Here is a 22,825-nt window from a genome sequence, read left to right as displayed (position 1 = left end):
ATATCTCATCTTCGTTGTCTCTTTTCCAAGCTGAAAAGTCCCAATCTTATTAATCTCTCCTCACACGGAATCTGTTCCATACACCTAATCATTTTTGTTGCCCTTTTCTGAACTTTTTCCACTTCCAATATATATTTTTTGAGATGGGGCAACCACATCTGCACGCAGTATTCAAGATGTGGGCATACCATGAATTTAGAGAGGCAATATGATATTTTCTGTCTTATCTATCCCTTTCTTAATGATTCCCAACATTCTGTTAGCTTTTTTGACTGCCGCTGCATGCTGAGTGGATGTTATCAGAGAACTATCCACAATGACTCCAAAATATCTTTCTTGAGTAGTAACAACTAATTTAGACCCCATCATTTTATATGTATAGTTGAGATTCTGTTTTCCAATGTCCATTACTTTGCATTTATCAACATTGAATTTCATCTGCCATTTTGTTGCTTTACAAGCTTACCAGATAAGTTCATTCAAGGTTTTATTAGTGAAATGTATTCAATAGGAGAGTTAAAATACATACATTATGGGTGATATTTTATATCAACTTTCAGAACAATAGAGTTAGGCAGTAACTTATCAGTGAAGAAGAATTTCTCAGATACACTAATTCTTCCACGCAACACGAGATATTCATTTGTTGCTGCTTAATGTGCTTGGTATAAGAGAGCAAGAGACACCTTATGTGCCACCTTGTATACACCATTTTTGTTCTAACATTATTTCATTGCTGAGACTAGAAGAACCACAGTTATTATATACCGAGTTAATACAATATGGATTACATGCGAAGGACAGTGTTTCAGTTGTTTCCCACAGCAACTGTATTTACTAACGTTTATGGATTAGATTTTAATTATTCCATGGTGCAATATTTTTTTCCCATTTAACATCTTTCACTGTCTTAAGGAAGCAAATCTTTTATTATACTGTTGTTTGGTTAAATATGTGCAGTGGAACATGGTGTAACACTGGTATTTTAACAAGTTCTTTAACCAACAACAAGCAATTTTATTACCCTGTGGAAGCAGAGCAAGAACTGACAGGGATTTCAATGCATGACAGTCTCTGTTAGCAAGAGTTAGGCTAGCTGTAACCGTAATAACGCGAGATTTGTAGAAGCGAGGATCGTGTGAGGCGAGTGAGAAAGAACTGTGTGAGTAGTTGTTGCGACCTTCTGTCGATAATGAGGAATGTAGACTGGTGTCTAAATAGAAGTGAGAAAAATAAGATACCAGGATGACCTATGTATAAACAAAACGCAGCTGTTGCTTATTATTGTATGTAACAAAAAGTATAAATGCTTGCTGTAATTGTTTACCTGTAGAGAGAGACCTGCTTCGGACTGGGGAAACCCTGTGTCCTAGGGCACTCCCTCCCTCTATACAATTGTAAAGAGAAGGTAAAGTGTTTGATTTTGCTGCACCCAACCAAAAAGTGAGAACTGAGTTTCTCTCTGATGCCCTGAAACTGAATATAATTTGCATACCAAATTACCAAACTTCACACGGAGAAGATACTGCCAAGTACTGGAGCACCAAAGTACTGCATCTACATTCTTCAGTTGATCTGTCACCCAAACCAACCCTCTCTTAATATTAAACAAGTACTTTTTGTTGATTTCTCTAATAGTGTTTGCGTTAGTTGATATATTCAACTGATTAGAAGAGAAAAGATAGCTCCCAGAAAAAAACAAAAAGACATTTGACTCTCAAACTCCACTCACAGGACTGCTCATAGTCCCATTCATTTCACTTATACTTTGGTGAAAAGGTTTTTGTTGTTGTTGGTTTGTTTTTTTGTTTGTTTTTAAAAAAGGGGAACAGTTATTAAGACATTGATATTAAGGTCAGTTTTACCTCCCCAAAACCAAATTCCACCCATTTTCCTCCATTGTTTCAAACAGGAGCAATGTCCAGTTTAGCATACAGGGGAAAAACATCTTGTCAGGTATTTATTAAAAAAAGAAATAAAAGATTAAAAAGTAATTTCACTTTGAGTATTGTAGTTAATGTAATACATCTCGTTATATTTCAGAGAACTGCACAAGCTCCCTCAGTTCCTGGGCACTCCAGAAATCCTCAAGTTTTTCCACTTTCTTCATTTTTAGATCATCCACTTTCTAAAGGAACATTTTATTGTCTTTAATTGCTACAATGGTGGTCTCAGTTTTCCAGATTATTTTTGGCAATATCAGCATCTTTGTCAGACTTAATTTTTACCGAAGATGAAAACTACCAGAACTAACTTATTTGCTATCCAGTCATTTATAAATCCAAGTCCACTGAATGCTGGTTTAACTCATTATGTGTTTCCCTATCCCAGTCTTGGTATGAGGCAGACAAGTTGAGGCACCATCCCACAGCTCTTCACTTCCAAAGTCTTTCACCAAAGTGGACTTGGATTTTGGCATATACCTAGAATCTCAGACTAAAAAGAAAAACAAAAAGTTGTCTTCAACTCAGAAAACCAATATCCTCACACACTCGCACATGCTCAGTTTTATTATGATTTTTAAAATGTATGCTATTAGCATAAAAAAGTAACAAAACAAATGACAGTTCTCTTCAATCCTATCTTGAGTTTTGGTGATCAGCATGCACAGCAAGATCTTCAGCAAAAATGAGATAAAACAGACTCGAATCAGTCATTTCACATGCAGTTACTTGACATCAAGAAAACGGCACAGTCATATGCTCAGCACTCCAAAGTTAGTCTGTATTTGCAGACACTAAAAGACTAATCAAAAGTAGGCTTCACAGCAAAGTCCATGGGCACATTTTTCAACTTGTTAACTTATTTCATCCTACCTTGATATGGACCTTTATGTGAAAGCCGGATCCATTTTTTCAAAGCCAGAAGTCCCATTTTGAGAGGTAAGTAACACTTCTAGGAATAAACTGTGAACTGTATTTGAAAATAAAAGCTGAATCACAATTGGCTTTTCTAAGCTTAGTACTGGCGACGGCCACCGTAGGCTACGTCAACACTGTGCTACAGAGCAAACTAAGGTGGTGTGAATTGCAGAGCACACCAAAGTGTTGCATTCTAACTGTCCCATATGAATGCTGCTGGCATGAACTAAAAGGTATCTAGTTCACATTAAGTATGTACCTTTTAGTTCGCAGCAGCAGCAGCATCCACCTGGGGCAGTTAGATTGCAACATTTTGGTGAGCTCTGCAATTCATTGCATCATAGTCTGCTCTGTGGCTCCGTGCAGACAACCTCTTTGTTAAAAGAGTAACATATTATGAGTCTCTTAAGACCTGAAACAACTTTCCATTCTGCTTTAAAGAAGAAAACACATACTGACATAAAATGTCTTTTTGAACCAGTACATCATCATGATGGAAACAGACTACATATGTTACTACCTATGCAAGACCACCACACATTGATCAAGAGATCCTGCAGCACTCTATAACAAGGCAAATAAAGAAAACCCTTTTTTATTTTGTCAATTTAGGACACACCCTTGTGATTCTCTTTAGTTTACACAGAATATTCACTGAGAAGTTAGATTTGGTAAAGAACCCTACTGGACAGGGTATAAAATTTTATCTCCCATTCAGGAAAAAAAAAAAGTTATCAAAGGGAAAGTAAGGTATTTAAGAGTTCTTATCTGCTCCCTAAGTAGTGTAGGGAATCAGACCATATTGCACACTTCCAACAGTTCCCTACTTTCAGTGCAACATGGCTATGTTTAAATAGTACACTTTCAGACTAAACTTGTTTGTCCCACTAGATGGCACATACTGATTTTAAGCATTTCCACCTGTCTAGGCAATCAAAAAATCCCCTGTTGAATTTGAACTAAATCTGCATAGTCTGTAATAGAACTGCAAGTGGGCACTGTAGAAACACATGCATTAGTAAGATTGAACTATGCTAGGGAAAACAGACATACTGCAGTACAAAATCCTTTTAAGGAGTTCATTTATTTTGGCGTCTTAAATTAAACCTTAATTTACTTTCTTACTCATGTTAATGTTATTATTTGAACAAATATGAAATAGGGGCATCTATTTTTTAAAACAATATGTGTACCATTTATAAAATGCCAGAGTTCTGACAGCAGTTTTATTTCAATTTATGTCCCTTGTTATCTTGGCCACTTCATTCTCCTTTCTTATCTAGTCCAGCAACCAGGAACATGCTAGAACAATGCTGTCCTATAGGTGCCAAGATTTACATACATTGCTTTGATCTGGTATGGGAAAAGTATGCTCTTCTCAATAGAATGCAAAAAGGAGCTTAACAAATTACTGATTTTAAAAGTATGGATTGCAGGAGACTATTTCTGCGGAAATATGGAAAAGTATAAGTTTGATCCCCTAGTGACTTCAAAACAAAGAGACTAAGTTCACATAACTTATGACAGTTTCATATTTCTTTCTATTTCATCTGAGTGAGACAAGAGTCTTAGTTTTAGTGTAAGGGGGAAAAACAAAAAACCAGGCACATAAACTGAGTTAATTATAAATAATTCACATCAAAATTAATGTTTTAGTTGCTAAATCTAATCTTTTTTTTAAACTTCTGAGTTGTTCTGAATAATTTCTGTCTACCTTATATTTTGGGCTCAACCAAATTCAGGGTCCATTTTGGTCAATTTCACCATCATAGGATTTTAAAAATAATAAATTTAATTATTTTAGCTATTTAAATCTGAAATATCATGGTGGTGTAACTGTAGGGATCTTGACTCAAAAAGGAATTGTAGGGTGGTCGCAAGGTATTGTAAGGTGGGTTGCAGTACTGCTACCCTTACTTCTGCACTACTGAGGGTGGTGGCGCTGCCTTCAGAGCTGGGCAGCTGGAGAGCAGTGGCTGCTGGCCAGGAGCCCAGCTCTGAAGGCAGAGTCACTGCCAGCAGCAGCGCAGAAGTAAGGATGTCATAGCCTGGTATAGCCACCCTTACTTCTGCCTGCAGAGCTGGGCCTTCAGTCAGCAGCTGCCACTCTCCGGCCACCCAGCCCTGAAGACAGCAGCGCAGAAGTAAAGGTGGCAAACTATGGCATTGCCACCTTTATTTCTACACTCTGCTGCTGGCGGGGCACTACCGTCAGAGCTAGGCACCTGGCCGACAGCCACTTCTCTCTGCCACCCAGCTCTGAAGGCAGCACAGAAGTAAGGTGGGTGAGGAGGTTGTCTCACAGACAGCAGGGGAGGAGGTGAGTGGCAGGCAAGGGGGGGGTCTCATGGTGGGTAGGTGAACAGGCGAGCAGCAGGCAAAGGGGGTCTGGTGATGGATGGGGGCGTCTTATGGCAGGCAGAGGATGATGAGGGACTGGGGGGGGTGTCTCGTGGTGGGACGCGGTGAGCGGGTGGGGCCAGAGGCGGAGCAGGGTTGATTGTGGGCAAGCCTTGGGCAGAAGAGGCAGGACAGGGAGCTAGCCTCCCCCAAGGGAAGCTTCACCTGCCGCCCATGTCTCCACACCACCTAAAACAAAATATATATATAGCTTTCTACAGCCAGAGTCCAATGTGCAAAGAACAAGCATGTAATTCATAATATACGAAGATCCTCCATCAAAATTCTCACTATTTTAAGGGGAAAAGGCTATATAAATTGTTTTCCCAAAACTCAGTGCGACAAGACAGTAGGATTAGGAAGACAAGAAAGGGTGAAAAAATCCTAAACATTTTAAAATAATCTTGTACACTGTTACTATACCAGTTATTTGGAACCTACATGAAGTCAGTTATGGGAATACCACTACTAATTAATACTCTGAATTCCACAGCAAAGCACGCAATTTTAATTTTATTATATATTACACATACGTATACATTGCAATAAGTTGTGAATTTAAATGCACAGAAGTGAGGAAATTCGAAGTTATGTTTTCCAGTCACAAATCAACCCCTTTCATATATTTAGCATTGTGTATTGTGACATATATTTTAAATTTTATTGATGAATGTGTATTTGCAATGTAGTACTGTATGAAGAAAAGGTTAGTTACAATAAGAACTGTAACTTTGGATTCACTACTCTCCTGCTAGTTAAACATCATGGATGAGAATTTAATGTAATGTTTTTGCATTCAATGTTCATGCTTAAAATGTAGAGAACTATGGCTGACTGTATAAATAATTGCAGGGTATTTGAGTGTTAAGATACATACAAGGTAGCATGTGACATTCAGGTGTCATGCACATGCAATCTGAAGCTCAATATTTTTTAAAATGGAAGGTTTTGTACTGTTCTGTATGGGAACAAGTTTTTAACTGATACAACATTTAAAAACCAATTCCAACAGGTCCTCATTTGGGATGAGTTGTTCGTGTTAGAAGGGCAAAAGTATACCTGAAAGTTTCTTAGAGCATGAAAGAGACAAGTACAGGTTACTTACCTTACAGTAACTTGAGTTCTTTGAGATGTATTTGTTCCAATAGGTGTTTCACCTTAAGATGTACACATGCCTGTGCACTCTTGATCAGAGGCTTCAAATTAGTGCTCACAGATTCGCAACTGTTCGGAACACCTCATGCTCCAAACAATGGATTATAAGCAAGCATGGGCCTGCCACCACTCAGATCCTTCTCAACTATGAAGCCAGAGACTCCACAACAGAGAGGAAGGAGGGCGGGAGGCAGAGCACCCAAAGAGACAAAAACATCTTGAAGAACTCAAGTTACTGTAAGTTCAAGTCTACACTAAAAATTTACATCAGTATAACTACGTTGCTCAGGGGTGTGAAAAATCCACACTCCTGAGCAACAGTTATACTGACCTAACCCCCAGTGTAGACAGTGTTTCTCCCATCGACATAGGTACTGCCTCTTGTGGAAGTGAAGTAACTATGCCAATGGGAGAAGCTCCCTTGTCGGTGTAGTAGCATCTTTACTGAAGTGCTATAGTGGTGCAGCCGCGCCACTGCAGCATTTTAAGAATAGATCTGCCCTAAGCATATGTCCCTATGGGTGCTCCACTGCAGGAGACTGCCAAGCATTAATTCAAAGAGGAGGTGGGTGCTGGGCAGGTAAATCAATAACTGTTCAGATACAGCATCACCGAAGGCAGTGTCATCTCTGAATCAGGTAAGAGGTAAATGTATAAATAGCAGACCAAGTCACAGTCCTGCAAATTTCTGGAAAAGTCTTTTAGTAGAGCCATAGACATGGGTAAAGCTCTAGTGAAGTGTGCTGCCACTTGGAGTGGTAGGGCTGTACCCCTGTTCTTTCATAACAGATCAACCTGAAACCCACTTAGACAAATGTTGCATAGGAACAGGTTGGCCCTTCAAATGATACAAATAGCCTACAAGAGGCCCTGAAGGATTTAGTCATGTCTAAACAGAAGGTAAGCGCCCATCTAACATATAGTGAATGCAGCTTGATTCCTCTCCAGAGGTTTCGGGTAGAATACAAGAAGGAGAATCTCTTGGCTTTTGTAATACTCCCATGAGATCTTAGGGAGAAAAATGGGGATGAAGGTGTAGTACGACTTTGTCCCTGGAAAAGGTGGTATATGGTGAGTCAGTCACGACTGCCCCTCAGTGTTCCCATTCTTCCTGCTGAAGTAATGGAGACCAGGATCAAAGTTTTAGAGGAGAAAGAGACAAGAGAGCAGGTGGCCATTAGTTTGAAGGGGGGAGTTCCTTAGAGCATTAAGAACCAGGTTGAGATCCAACTGGGGGGCTGAGTCCCAGACAGGCAGATTCAGAACCCCTGGATGGGTAAGTGGAAAACTATGATAGCAACCAAATGTACCCTAAAATAGACTTCATTGACAGACCTCTCACTTTTAATTCCAGCAGACAGTCCAGTATCTCAGGAAGCAGAAGTTCTAAGGCTTAGGGAGATGGAAGAGAGCACCAAGAGTGAAAGTAAAAGCAGCATAAAGAGTCCTGTGGCACCTTATAGACTAACAGATGTTTTGGAGCATGAGCTTTCGTGGGTGAATACCCACTTTGTCAGATGCAGTGGGTATTCACCTACGAAAGCTCATGCTCCAAAACGTCTGTTAGTCTATAAGGTGCCACAGGACTTTTTGCTGCTTTTACAGATCCAGACTAACATGGCTACCCCTCTGATATAAGAGTGAAAGTGTTTCCACTTCCGGAGGTAAGTCTTGCAGGTACAGTACTGGGCTTTCTGCAAAAGAACTGACTGAACTGCATCCAAATATGTCAATTCCATGATTGAGAGCCATTCAGGAGTCATGCCATGAGGTTTAGAGAGGAAAGGATGGGGTGGATAAAAGACTTACAGGTCTGTGTCAATAGGTCCTCTGTGGTAGGAAGTCACAGGTGTGCCACCTCTGAGGTGGATGAGATTTGAGTACCACACCTGTCTTGACCCAGCCAGTGCTATGAGAATATCTCCCACTCTTTCCGTGCATAGCTTGAGTAGTCTTGAGGAGTAATGGTACTGGTGGATATACACAAAGCAAAACGTGTCTGAATGATATGCGTACCATCACATGCCTAGTTTGAGCAGCGGAACAGGCTGTTGATTGACTCCCTTACTTCACGGGAATCTGCCTCAAAATCTCCACAACTCTTGTGGAGATACTGGGCAATCTGCTGCCGCAGGTTATTTGGAAGAGCTGCTTTGTTTCTTGTCCCATTAAGGGTAACTTTTCCGTGCCACTCTGCCGTCACAGGGTGGTGGGACCATTGCTGTACACAGGTGAGCCGCATAAGGGCCAGGGCAGAAGCCGCAGTCTTGGAGAAAACCATCTCTTGATTCCCTGCTCACCCTCAGCAGCAAGATATCTTCCATAATGAATACAGCCTGTGGAAAATGTGGGGACAGGAATGATTATAAGGCCCGCCCCACAGCGCTGGCTCTCCCCAAGAGTCACATGCCCAGTGTACAATATGGTCCTTGAACACTGATCTCCCCTGCCCCTGTGGTTACTCACCATTTTGGGGGTTGTGTGGCTCGTGTGTGTTGCCTGGGATCAGCTAGTTAGTGACAGGTATGTGAATGTGTTTTAAATCACTGAATCAGTGTTCTGTGTGTTGCAAACAATACTGCTTCTGTAAAATTTTGCATTTTGGCTTCACAGATGCGACCTTGGAAGCCCAGCCTCCCTCTTTATCATCACCGGATGAATGGCTGCTCAGAATTAGAAAGCAGCAACGAAGAACTAAAGAGGACTTTCTGCATAACGTCATGATGCACTCTGTGGCCCAAAAACAAGAACTGAAAGAGTGGCGGAACAGCAAGAAGAGGGACCGAAAGGAGAACGCGGCATGTCGGAACGAAGCCACTGAGCAGCTCTTAAACATTATGGAGTGCCAAGCGGACATGCTCCAGGCGCTACCAGCACTGCAAACCGAGCAGCTCCACACCCGCCCTCCCTTGCAGCTGCTGTCACAAAACACTTTCCCATGTGCCCCCCAGACACCACCAACAGACTCTTATCAACCTCCTGGCTCCAGTCTGTACTTGCTGCATTACATTCCTTCTCCTTCACAGTCCAACCCTGTGGACTCCTAGTACCTACTGCACTATACTCCAAAGGAGAAGGCTGGATATAATACCTGGACATATACAAATCTTTAACCGTCCCAGAACCCCACCTCGTTTTTGGGACCCTCTCTTCCTCTATCCCCCCTCAGTGCTGATGTGTTCTTTTTGTTTGCCTCTCCCCTCCAGTTGTTGTTTTTTTAATAAAAGAACTGTTTTGGTTTGAAAGCAATCTTTACTCTATTAATTGAAAGCAACAGAGTCCTGCAAAGCAACAGGCAATTTTCTTAAACCTTCATAGTGCATTGTCTGCACCAATCAGTCACCTCCTAGCATTACAAGCACTGCACTCTCAAGCATAGCAACAAATATTAGAATCACAGTCATAGACTTTAAGGTCAGAAGGGATCATTATGATTGTCTAGTCCAGGGGTCGGCAACTTTTCAGACGTGGTGTGCCGAGTCTTCATTTATTCACTCTAATTTAAGGTTTTTCATGCCGGTAATACATTTTAACGTTTTTAGAAGGTCTCTTCCTATAAGTCTATAAACTATTGTATGTAAAGTAAACAAGTTTTTCAAAATGTTTAAGAAGCTTCATTTAAAAATTAAATTAAATTAAAATGCAGATCTTATCAATTTAGTGCAGTGGTTCTTAATCTGGGGTGCACGCACCCCCTGGGGAAGGGCCGGTGCGCCCCCCCCCCCACATACATCGGTTCATTGAGGGGCACATCCTAAGGAGACTTTATAGACCCCCGCCATCTCCAGGGGCTGCTCCCCAAACCAGGTTCGCCCCTCAAGGGTGCACAGCGCCGCCCGCGAGCCCTCCCCTCCCCACCCCACCCCTGTGGCCCCCGCCCTAAGTCCACTCACTGGCTTTGCCGAGCTGGGCCGCTGCAGCAGCTCAGCAGGGAGGAGCTGCCTTCTGGAGGCACCGGAGAGCCAGAGTGTCCTGCTTGCGGCAGCAGTGAGACACAGCCATGGAGGAGCTGGCGCGGTGCAGCAGCCCTGCAAAGGCGGCGGTGCTAGTGGGGAGCAACCAAGCCCCGCCGCCCCTCCTGCGTCCTGGTGCCCCCCCAGGGGCTCCTGTAGGCTGCAGTGGATGTATGCGGGCACCAGCCCCCATGCGCCCCCCGGCTCCCCTGTCACCTAAGGTTACCATATTTCAACAATCAAAAAAAAGAGGGGAGAGCCCTGCCCTAGCTCTGCCCCCCATTCACTCCCTCCTACTTCCCACCCCGACTGCCCCTATCAGAACCCCTAACCCCCACCCCCTGCTCCTTGTCCCTGACTGCCCCCTCCTGGGACCCCTGCCTCTATCTGTCCCCCAGAACCCCACCCTCCCACCTAAGCCTCCCTGCTCCTTGTCCCCTGACTGCCCCCTCCTGGGACCCCTGCCCCTATCTGCCCCCCAGAACCCCACCCCCCACCTCAGCCTTCCTGCCCCTTGTCCCCTGACTGCCTCCTCCTGGGACCCCTGCCTCTATCTGCCCCCCAGAACCCCACCCCTCACCTAAGCCTCCCTGCTCCTTGTCCCCTGACTGCCCCCTCCTGGGACCCCTGCCCCTATCTTCCCCCCAGAACCTCACCCCCCACCTAATCCTCCCTGCTCCTTGTCCCCTGACTGCCCCCTCCTGAGACCCCCCCAACTATCCCATGCACTCTACCCCCTACCTGTCCCCTGACTGCCCCAACCCTTATCCACACCCCTGCCCCCAGACAGACCCCCAGGACTCCCATGCCCCATCAAACCACTCCCCACCCCCTGACAAGATCCCCAAAACTCCTGACCCATCCAACTCTCCCCCTGCTCCCTGACTGCCCCCTGGGACTCCTCTTACCATGCCCATGCCGGTCAGACACTGGCTCTAAGTGGAGGCAAAACACACTGCCAGGCTTCTGCGTGCACAGCCCCTCCCCTGCAGACTGCTGAGGAAGCAGGTGGAGGGGAGCTGCAGGAGGGGATGTAGGTTGCCGACCCCTGGTCTAGTCTGATCTCCTGCACAACGTAGGCCACAGAATCTCACCCACCCACGCCTGTAATAAACCCCTAACCTACGTCTGAGCTACTGAAGTCCTCAAATCATGGTTTAAAGATCTCAAGGTGCAGGTAATCCTCTAGCAAGTGACCCCTGCCCCACGCTGCGAGGAAGGCAAAAAAAAAAAAAAAACCCAGGGTCTCTGCCAATCTGCCCGGAAGGAAAATTCCTTCCTGACCCCAAAGATGGCTATCAGCTAAACCCTGAGCATGTGGGCAAGACTCAACAGCCAGATACCCAGGAAAGAATTCTCTGTAGTAACTCAGATCCCACCCTATCTAACATCCCATCACAGGTCACTGGGCATATTTACCGCTAATAGTCAAAGATCAATTAATTGCCAAAATTAGGCTATCCCATCATACCATCCCCTCCATAAACTTCTAAAGCTTAGTGACTTTCAGCTTCAAACTACTGCCTCAAGGCATCCCTGATCCTTATGGCCCCAAGCTGCGCTCCTCTAATAGCCCTGGTCTCTGGCTGTTCAAATTCAGCCTCCAGGCACTGAGCCTCAGCAGTCCAGCCCTCAGTGACGCTTTCACCCTTCCCTTCACAAATACGGAGCATACAGCACACGGCTATAAGCGTAGGAATATTGTCACCAACCAGGTCCAGCCTCCCATACAGGCAGTGCCAGCAGGCCTTAAATGGCCAAAAGTACATTCAACTGTCATTCTGCACTTGCTCAGCCTGTTGTTTAACCACTCCTTGCTGCTGTCAGGGTGCCCTATTTATGGCTTCATATACCACCACATTAAGGGGTAGGCAGGGTCTCCCAGGATCACAGAGAGCATTTCAACTTCCCCTACAATGATCTCATCTGCGAAGAAAGTCCTTGCCTGCAGCTTCCTGAACAGACTAGTGCTCCAAAAGATGTGTGCATCACGCAACTTTCTAGACCAGCCTGCGTTAATGTCCATGAAATGCTCGTAGTGATCCATGAGCACCTGGAAAACCATAGAGAAATATCCCTTCCAATTAATATCCTCGGTAGCTAGGTGGTCTGGTGACAGAATTGGAATATGCTTGCCATCTATTGCACTTCCACAGTTAGGGAAGCCCATTTGTGCAAAGCCATAAACAATGTCACACACGTTGCCCAGAGTCACAGTCTTTCTGAGCAGCATGTGATTAATGGCTCCGCACACTTCCGTTAAGATGAGTTCAACGGTCAACTTTCCCATTCCAAACTGTTCAGCAACCTGGAGAAGCCAGCTTCCATAGTGCAATCACCATGCATTCTCCAATGGCAAGTCAGCTCTCATTCTCGTGTCCTTGTGCCGCAGGGCTGGGATGAGCTCACACAGTCCCATGAATGTGGCTTTCCTCATCCAAACGTTCTACAGCCACTGCTCGTCACCCCAGACATGCATGATGATGTGATCCCACTATTCAGTGCTTGTTTCCTGAGCCCAAAACTGGGATTCCACTGCGGTCAGCAGCTCTATGAATGCCACAAGCAATCTCGTGTCGTATCTACTATGCATGGTGAGATTAATGTTGAACTTCTCTTGCCTTTATAGTTTAAGGAATAACTCCACTGCCACTTGTGAGGTGTTAGTGAGAGCAGGCAGCATATTGGTCAACAGTGTGGATCCATTCCTGCAGACCGAAGAGGCAGAGCACGCAGTACACAAACCACTGAAAGATGGTGACAAATGCATGCGGAAGCACAGAGATTGCTGGGATGTGAAGCAATGCATCACAGGGCACTGGGACAGGACCCAGGAAACCCCCTCAACCCCCTCCACATTCCCACAACTCTTAGCGGCAGAAGAGAAAGAGATGCTCGGTGAGATAGCTGCCCGGAGTGCACTGCTCCAAATACTGCTGCAAGTGTGAACATGCTATTGCACAGGTAGCTGACAGTGTGAACGCACAACAGTGTTTCCTCTTCAGCACTCTCTGAGTGGCGCTGTACCTGCTGGCGCTGTAACTCTGCAGTGTAGACATACCTGATACAGCTTAGAGAAAAAAAACGAAGGTGAATAGCCTTGGTGAGTGCTGTGCAAACTTTTCCAGGTACACCCACTCTTACCATTAACGGAATCTGTCAGTTTTTCCCCTCCCCGTTTACTGAACAGTGAAGGCTTCCTCAGCAGTGGAGCTGGGCTGAAGGCAAAGCTGGGGCAGAACTGGGGATGATGGGGTGCTGGGGCTAGAGGCAGAGCTGGGCCTGGGGGTCTGAATGGGGCTGGGGGCAGAGCATAGCAGGAACCATGGCACTCCCTCTCTGTTCCCATGAGGGCTGGTCCAGGCATGGAAGCAGAGCAGGATAGGGGGCTAAATGAGGCTGGGGGAGGAGCGAGCCTAGGGCCAGAGAAGGGTGCTCCCTTCCCACCCCCAATGGGGGCTGTCCCAAGCCCCACTGTGTACAACCCTGAACATTCATCCACATCCCCTGGGGGGAGGAGGGGCATGCCCCCCAGTTTGGGGACCACAGCCTTAGGTAAGCACTTTGGATGAGATCTTAAATATACCTTCTCCTTGGAAAACAAAGTAAAGGGAGAGCCACTATCTCTTCAATCCTTTGAGCAGAAGTGATGGCCAACAAGGCGGCCATCTTCAAAGTCAGAGGTAGCAGCAAGCATGTAGCTAATGGTTCAAAGGGTCATTTCATGAGATGGTAAAGAACCAGGTTGAGATCCCAAAGCAGTGTAAAGGCTCTAAATTAGTGGGGAAAGATTCAGAAGTCCTTTCAGGAATCTCACTGTGGTCGAATGAGCAAATACTGAGAAACCTTTACTGGTACATGGAAAGCTGTTACTGCCGCTAAATGAACCTTGATGGAACTCTTAGAAAGGCCTGAATTTCTCAATTCCAACAGGTAATCCAAGGCTGAGGAAACAAACAGGATAGGAGAAAGATGACACCAGTTACACCAATGGTTATATCCTCTCCATTTCTGAAGGTAAATATGTCTTGCAAATTCTTGTCCACTACTTAACAGTATATTTTGTACTTCTGATGAACACACACTCTCTAGACCTAAGAACCATTGAGGAACCAAGCTTGTAGTTGCAGGATATTCAGGTTGGGGGGAAGTGTCTGACACACATTCTGAGACAACCGTCAAGGCTTGACCAGGAGCTGCTGGCAAAGGACAAGAGGTGAGTTTGATAAGATAAGGAAATCAAATCTGTCTTGGCCAAGTTGTTGCAATCAAAATGACTTCTGTTTGGTCCTGTCTGATCTTGACAAGGACCTCTAAGAGCAACAGAATTGCAGGATATGGATTAAAAAAAATGACTCTTTGTCCATGTGACAAGGAAAACATCTCTCAGAGATTGAGCACCAAGCTGCCCTCTGGAATAAAATTTCCTGCATTTTCTGTTGGCTGCCATCGCTAAAAGGTTGACCTCTGGACATTTCCAAGCCTGCTTAGTGAATTGTTCCCACTGTTCTTAGTTAATTCCCCCAGGAGTACAAAACAGGTGTAAAATTTTAAGGCCCCTTTACATTGCCAGAGTGGTGTAAAGGAGCCTTATCATAAAGGACTGTATGGCCTTATAAATGCTTACAGTGCTTTAGTGATTAGAACTGGGCTAAGTTTTTGGACTGAAAAAAATTCCTATCAAAATGTGCTCCATAAAGTGTTTTCTACTGACCTTTTTGGAGATGGTCAGTAGCCAGTATAAACTGAGCGAGTCCCCAGGCCTCAATTGCTCTTCAGTTGCCTATGATCATAATGGTCCCTTCTGACCTTAAAGTCTATGAGTCTATGAAACACTTAGCATATGGCTGCACATATTTATTGACTAATAATTAGAAGTAAAGGGTCAATACTAGCTACATTATTATTAGACTGAAGAGGTTTGGTGATTTCCTCCAAAGCTCCTCACTCCCATTCTCCATCCATTGTATTGTAGTTTAAATAAATTATCAAAATAATTGATACTAGCTGGATTATATCGCATTATTTTGAGAAAAAAATGCAGAATTTTAAAACACTGAGTGCAAATTTTTTAATATTTTTGCGCAGAATTTTAATTTTCTGGGGCACAGAATTCCCCCAGGAGTAAGAAATGCATATACTAGTTCAAACTGGATTCTCCAGAGACCAACAGACAAAGAAAGGGTTTTGGATAAACAGTCTGGTTTTCAAACAGCTCAGGCCTTCTCTCTGATCCAACAAATGGACAGGCAGGGAGTCAAATCGGAACCAAACTGGAATCTTTACTTCAACTGAAACCAAACCTGAACCAATATTTTTCCTACCAACTGAACTAGAACTAAGGAGGGCGGGGGGAAGGGTTTCCTGGTTAAAATAAAGGTTCAGCATTTCTTAATCTCAATATTATAGAACAACACAACAAATAGGCATGTGATTTCTACCAGAAAGGCCTGCCCCAGCATAATGAGAAGAGGATGTGAATGAGAATAGAAGGAGGCTGGCCCACAAAAATAGAGGGGGGAAAGGGAAGTTTAGGGGCTGCCTGCATACCACGAGGCAACAAGGGGCCCCAATAGCAGATCAACCATCTCTCAGATTCTCACCAAGAAGAGGTGGAATGCTCCCCGTCCCAGAGGCTAACAGTGATTCTTCAAGCCCAAGAAAAAAAGTAATAGCTCCCCAGTTCTTACACAGGCCTCTTCCCATCTATCCCCAACCTCTGGGCCAGAGCTCTCCTTCCAGTTGAGGCAGAACCCATGCCACGAACTCAAATTTATCCTTTCACCGCAGAGGTCCAATATGACAGAAAATATTAGATGATGTTATTTTAGTTCACTCAAACAAGTTTTTCATAAATAGTCGTGTTTATCTGACAACACAAAAACACTAGGAAAACTCAAGTAAGGTTAAAAAAATTTTTAAAAAGGTAAAAAAATCAAAAGGCGTTTGACTTGCTACTGCATGATATTTTGATTAAAAATTGAACAATATAAAATTAATATGGCACACATTACATGGATTAAAAGCTGGTTAACTGACAGGTCTCAAAATATAATTTTGAACAGGGAATCATTATCAAGTAGGTATATTTCTAGTGGGGTCCCGAAGGGATCTTTTCTTGGATCTATGTTATTTAGCATTTTTATCAGTTACCTAGAAGAAAACACAAAATCATCACTGATAATATGCAGAGGATGTAAAAATTGCAGGATGGTAAATAATGAAGAGGACAGGCCAGTAACACAGAGCAATCTGGATCACTTGGTAAGCTGGGCACAAACAAACAATATCCATTTTAATATGGCTAAATGTAAAAGTATACATCTATGAACAAAGAAGGTAGACCAGAGGTTCTCAAACTGTGGTCCGTGGACCACAAGTGGTCTACGAGCCACACTCAGTGGTCCGCAGACAGTTCCCTCTGAGACAGAGGTTCTCAAACTGTGATCCATGGACCACTACTGAGCCGCAAGCTCCATTCAGGTGGTCTGAGGATAGTTCTCTCTAAGGTGCACACCTGGGTGGTCGCACACAAGAGAATTAAGGGCCATCCACCTAATTAGCGGAGCCACGCCTGGACCTTAAAGAAGGTGCACATGTACGATGAGGTGGTGGCCTTGGAGGGAATAGGGGGTAGGTGTGACGGGGCAGTGGAGAGAGAAGAGGAAGTGGGGGGAATTTGGGACATGCAGGGCTGCAGCAGACAGAGAAAGAGCTGACTTTCCCCAGCTCCAGGGCTCTGGCTGCCGGGGAGAGACAGCCCTCCTTCCCAGCCCCAGCATGGGGCTATTGCAGTGGGGGAGAAAGGGAAGACCCCACTCTTTCCTGCCCCAGCTCAGGGGCTGCTGTGCTGGGGGAAAGAGGGAGGACCCCCCCCTTCCCAACACCAGCTCGGGGGCTGCTGCAGCGAGGGAGAGAGGGCACATCCATCGGATTAGAAACCTAAGACTGCTGATATTAAAATATGAGTTGTGTGCTTTTATGTGTAGTAAAAAAAAGTTTATTACTACTTTTTTAATATAGCACTTTTAATCAAAATGCTTTACAATAGTTAGCTAACAGTACAAACATCATTCAGAAAGATCATTAAGTGGTCCGCCAAGACCCTCACAAATTTTCAAGTGGTCCGCGAAAAAAAAGTTTGAGAACCACTGAGGTAGACCATACTTAACACAATGGGGGACTCTATCCTGAGAAGCAGTGACTTTGAAAAAGATTCAAGGCTTGTGGTGAATAATCAATTCCCAGTGTGACACTGTTTCCAAAGGGCTAATGGGAGCCTCAGATGCATAAGCAGGGGAATCTTGAGTAGAATCAGAAGGGTTATTTTACTCTTGGATTTGGCACTGGTTTGACCATGGCTGGTATACTGTGTCCAGTTCTGGTGTCCACAATTCAATTCAAGAAGAACGCTGATAAGAACAGGGTCCAGAAAAGAGCCATCAGAATGATTAAAGGATTAGAAAACATGCCCCTACAGTGACAGATTGAAGGAGCTCAATCTATTTAGTTTAATAGAGATGAGATTCGGGGTTGACTTGATTACCGTCTACAAGTACCTATATGAGGATAATTTGATAACAGGCTTTCCAATCTAGCAAGGAAAAGTATAACAAGATCCAATGGCTGGAAGTTGATGCTAGACAAACTCAGCCTGGAAATACAGTGTAAATTTTTAACAGTGAGGGTAATTAACCACTGGAGCAATTTGTCAAATGTAATTTATAGAAGACTGAAATTTTCTAAAAGATCTGCGCTAGGAATTATTTTGGGGAAGTTCTATGGTCTGTGTTATACAGTGAATGCCAGTGAAAATCAGGTAGGATCAGAGGCTAAAATAGAGAAATAAGTTAAAAATTACTTAGACAAGTTAGATATCTTCAAGTCACCAGGGCCTGATGAATACTCAAGGAGCTAACTGAGGAGATATCTGAGCCATTAGCAATTATCCTTAAAAAGTCATGGAAAACAGGAGAGATTCCAGAAGACTGGAAAAGAGCAAATATAGTGCCAATCTATAAAAAGGGAAATAAGGACAATCTAGGGAATTACAGAGCAATTAGCTTAACTTCAGTACCTGGAAAGATAATGGAGTAAATAATTAAGTAATCAATCAGAAAAACCTAGAAGATAATAAGGGGATAAATAACAGTCAGCATGGATTTGTCAAGAACAAATCATGTCAAACCAACCTAATAGCTTTCATTGACAGGGTAACAAACCTTGTGGTTGTAGGGGGGGAAGTGGTGGATGTGGTAAATCTTGACTTTATACTTTTGATACTGTCTCACATGACCTTCTCATGAACAAACTAGGGACATGCAACCTAGATGGAGCTACTATAAGGTGGATGCATAACTGGTTGGAAAACCGTTTCCGGAGAGTAGATATCAGTGGTTAACAGTCGTGCTGGAAGGGCATAACGAGTGGAGTCCCCTAGCGATCAGTTCTGGGTCTGGTTCTGTTCAATATCTTCAACAATGATTTAGAGCAGGGGTTCTCAACCTTTTTCTTTCTGAGGCCCCTCAACATACTATAAAAACTTCACAGCCCACCTGTGCCACAATAACTGGCTTTCTATGTATAAAAGTCAGGGCCAGCATTAGGGGGTAGCAAACAGGGCAATTGCCTAGGGATCCATGCCACAGGGGACCCCACAAAGCTACATTGCTCAGGCTTCGGCTTCAGCCCCGGGTGTCAGAGCTTAGGGCCCTGGGCTTCAGCCCCATGCGGTGAGGCTTCGGCTTTCTACTCTGGGACCCAGGAACTGTAATGCTGGCCCTGCCTGGCAGCCCCCTAAAACCTACTTGCAGTCCTCCAGGGGGCCCAGACCCTTGGTTGAGAATCACTGATTTAGATAATGACATAGAGAGTACATTTATAAAGTTTGCGGAAGATACTAAGTTGGGAGGAGGTTGCACGTGCTTTGAAGGATAGGATTAAAATTCAAAGTGATCTGGACAAACTGGAGAAATGGTCTAATGAAATTTAGTAAAGACAAATGCAAAATACACTTTTAGGAAGGAACAATCAGTTTCACACATGCAAAATGGAAAATTGCTGCCTAGGAAGGTGTATTGCAGAAAGGGATCTGGGAATCCTAACAGATCACAAGCTAAATATGAATGAGCAGTGGAACACTGTTGCAAAAAAAGCAAACATCATTGTTAGTGGTGATAATATAGTATTTAGGCCTGTTTATTAGCCTGAGGTAGAATTTGGGGTTTTGTTTGCCAGTCTGACTTTTGATACTCTTATATCCTTACTAACATGTGTGAACAAAACACAAAGACACTGTGTGTTGCATCTGCCCACAGCCACATGGGGTTTATAGCACAATGAGAAAAGAGTGAAAGGTTGCTGGGTATGGTGGGAGTTTAATATATAGATGAGTGTACACTTGAAGGCTGCCTGACTCCTCTCCCAAGCCAAGGTCAAGCAACCTGCTGAGAGGGGCGAGGTGCATGGGGGTGGAGGGTATAAGAAACACTAAAAGCCAAAGAAACGGTGACCCTGGATGAAACACAACCTCACTCCCTACCCCTCCAGTGGATTAAAAAAAAAAAAAAAAGATGTTACCGAAGCCCCCAGACTCACGACCCTCCAAAATGGACCATGACCATAAATTGTATGGGGGGGGCCGCTAGAGGCGTGCACTAAAGGTATAATTAAGCCTGCTAAGAATGAGGAGAGGGGACAGGAAAAGCTCTACTGGTGTACAGAACTGTGAGATTATGCTTGCTTGGTAACCTCAAACATCGCATTGCCTGCACTTTGGATTCCGGCCTTCTGCTTTCTGTCTCCGTGACAAGAACCAAAGAAGGGCGAGGAGAAGCCCTAACAATCATTCTGGGCTGTATTAGTAGGAGTGTAAGCAAGACACGAGACGAAATTCTTCCACTGTACTCCATGCTGATTAGGCCTCAATTAGAGTATAGTATCCAGCTCTGAGTGCCACATTTCAAGAAAAATGTGGACAAACTGGAGAAAGTCAAGAGAAGAGCAATAAAAATTATTAAAGGTCTAGAAAACATGACCTATGAGGGAAGATTGAAAAAAATTGGGTTTGTTTGGAGTAGAGAAGACTGAGAGGAGACATGATAAATTTTCAAGTACACAAAAGGTTGTTACAAGGAGAAGGGAGAAAAATTGTTCTCCTTAATCTCTGAGGATAGGACAAGAAGCAATGGGCTTAAACTGCAGCAAGGGAAATTTAGTTGGACATTAGGAAAAACTTCCTAACTTTCAGGGTGGTTAAGAACTGGAATAAATTGCCTAGGGAGGTTGTGGAATCTCGATCACTGGAGATTTTTAAGAGAACGTTAGAAAAATACCTGTCAGGGTAGTCTAGATCAGCGGTTCCATCACCCAGGACTGAAGACCTCAAGCTTTGGCACCCCCTATGGAGGCAGAGGTTGGGCTTTGTCCCTCTGCCCCTACTCTAGGTGGTGGGACTCAGGCTTCAGTCTCCCTTCTAGAGGTCATTTAATAATATTTGTTGTCAAAAGGTAGCGGTGCAAGCAAGTTTGAGAAACCTCGGTCTACATAATATTAAGTCCTGCCATAAGTGCAGGGAACTGGACTAGATGACCTCTCAAGGTCCCTTCCATGCTTACAATTCTACGTGCATATTACATATATTACACAAATCGTCAAGAGCAGTGGGATGAAAGAAACTGTGAAAATGTTAAGGGAAGAGGGGTTTGTTTGTTTTTTTTAAGTTATAATATCTTACTGAAGTTACGTTTTTATAAAAATAGGACTGAATACACTTTCAAACAAAAATGCACAGAACTGAGTGAACTTCAGTGCTGAAACAGTATTTTATATTTAATCATCATCCGAGAGGTTCAGTGTTTTCTTCTAATGGCAAACTTATTGCTACGTATTTTTAATTCACCTAGTGAGCTTAAATGGATAGATTTTCAAACTCAAAAGGATCGGGTATATATTTTAAAGAATATAACATTTACCATGCTGACATTACCACAGTAAAAAGTACTCCTTCTCTTTGAATACTTATACTGGAAAATCAAGACTGTATTTCATTAGTAAAAAAAAATTCTGCATATTCTGTGTTTCATAATAGAAAACTTTTCCAGAAGTCATAACATTATTAACAGACCATTCTGCAATCGAATCTTATTTCTCAACAGATCAAGAGTGTGTTAGAGTCTTCTGGTTTTCAACAATGCACCTCAGTGGTTAATCCAAGAATTTGTTTGAGGGACTGGTAATAGGATAGAATTTTCCACCTCCATGACACTTACCAAGGTCAAAACATTGTTGCCAATTTTTAACGGACTGTTTCTCATATCAACATTGACAGCCCAGTTTACAGTTTAAGCACTTAAGCCAAGGTCTGAATGGGCATGGACCCTTAACTACCTTGTACTCCCTATGTGTTCTCTCGTCTTATTCTTTGATTGTAAACTTTGAGCAGGTAACATCTTTTTGTTATGTGTTTGTACAGTGCCTTTCACAATGGGTTACTATCACAATACACAAATAATTCTTGTCCATAGAAGCAGTCATGCCAGAACAGGATTCATTACACTAGCAGGGTTGTATGGAGAAGCCTGCAATAACACTGCCCTTCTTTGGGTAAAGAAAGGTTGTTGGTCTCCTGGGCTGTGACCTAAGTATTAAATTCACCACTTCACAAAGAATGGAAAGTAATGCAAAAAATAAGTTGTCATCATGTAACTATGGTGGAATGGTCAGGATAGCTGAACACACATAGAGATGTGTATGTTAATGTTATTTAGTCTGTGGCACTAAGGCATTTTTTATTTACAGGTTTTTATAAAATAAATGAAAAGCATCTGTTAAGGAAGCAGTTAGCACCCCTTGAAAGAAACCAATAAATGTTCCATTTTGAGACTGCTCTGCTAACGCAGCGCACATCAGTTGCTGCAAAATATTTTTCTTCCTTTGTTTATCACTAATGTCATCTGCGTGGAAAAACGACAGTAGAGCCTAACCCTCTCTATTCTTGCAAAAGTGTCACATAACGAGCAAAAGAGTTAACACTGGCTTAAAAACTAATAGAATTTTCTCATTTTCAAAGACCATTAATAAATTTAAGCAGGGAAATGAAGAATTTAGGAAAAAGTCTCTCTTAGACACTTTCACACTGCCTACAACACAGTTGTTAAAACACACCACTCTCACACTTTCACTTCCATCTTTAACAGATACCAAAAAGCAATACATACCCCGCCTCTGAACTTGCTCTCTAGCACAAAACCTTAAAGCAACCTCGGTCACTTTTGTATCAACAGATCAGTTCATCTGACATCATATATGCCACATGTTCGGAAGTTGTTCTGCCTTAAAATTGCTGATGTCACTGTTTAGGTTTTGCGCTATAACAGAAGTTTGTACAAAATGGACTACTAGCAGAAACAAGTAGTAATAAGATATCAAAGAAAAGTTAGAAATTGTCTCCCTTCA

The 22,825-nt window shown here is 43.4% G+C and overlaps 1 protein-coding gene across 1 annotated transcript in view; it reads right to left on the bottom strand.

The window, feature by feature from the left end:
* Positions 1 to 22,825, bottom strand: part of PPP2R5C (protein phosphatase 2 regulatory subunit B'gamma) — a 192,396-nt gene that overhangs the window by 143,497 nt on the left and 26,074 nt on the right.

This window comes from Gopherus flavomarginatus, chromosome 5 (genome assembly GCF_025201925.1).
Source record: "Gopherus flavomarginatus isolate rGopFla2 chromosome 5, rGopFla2.mat.asm, whole genome shotgun sequence".
Classification (NCBI taxonomy): Eukaryota; Metazoa; Chordata; order Testudines; family Testudinidae; genus Gopherus; species Gopherus flavomarginatus.
Note: the sequence above shows the minus strand (reverse complement) of the source record. Positions and strands in the feature narration are given on the sequence as shown.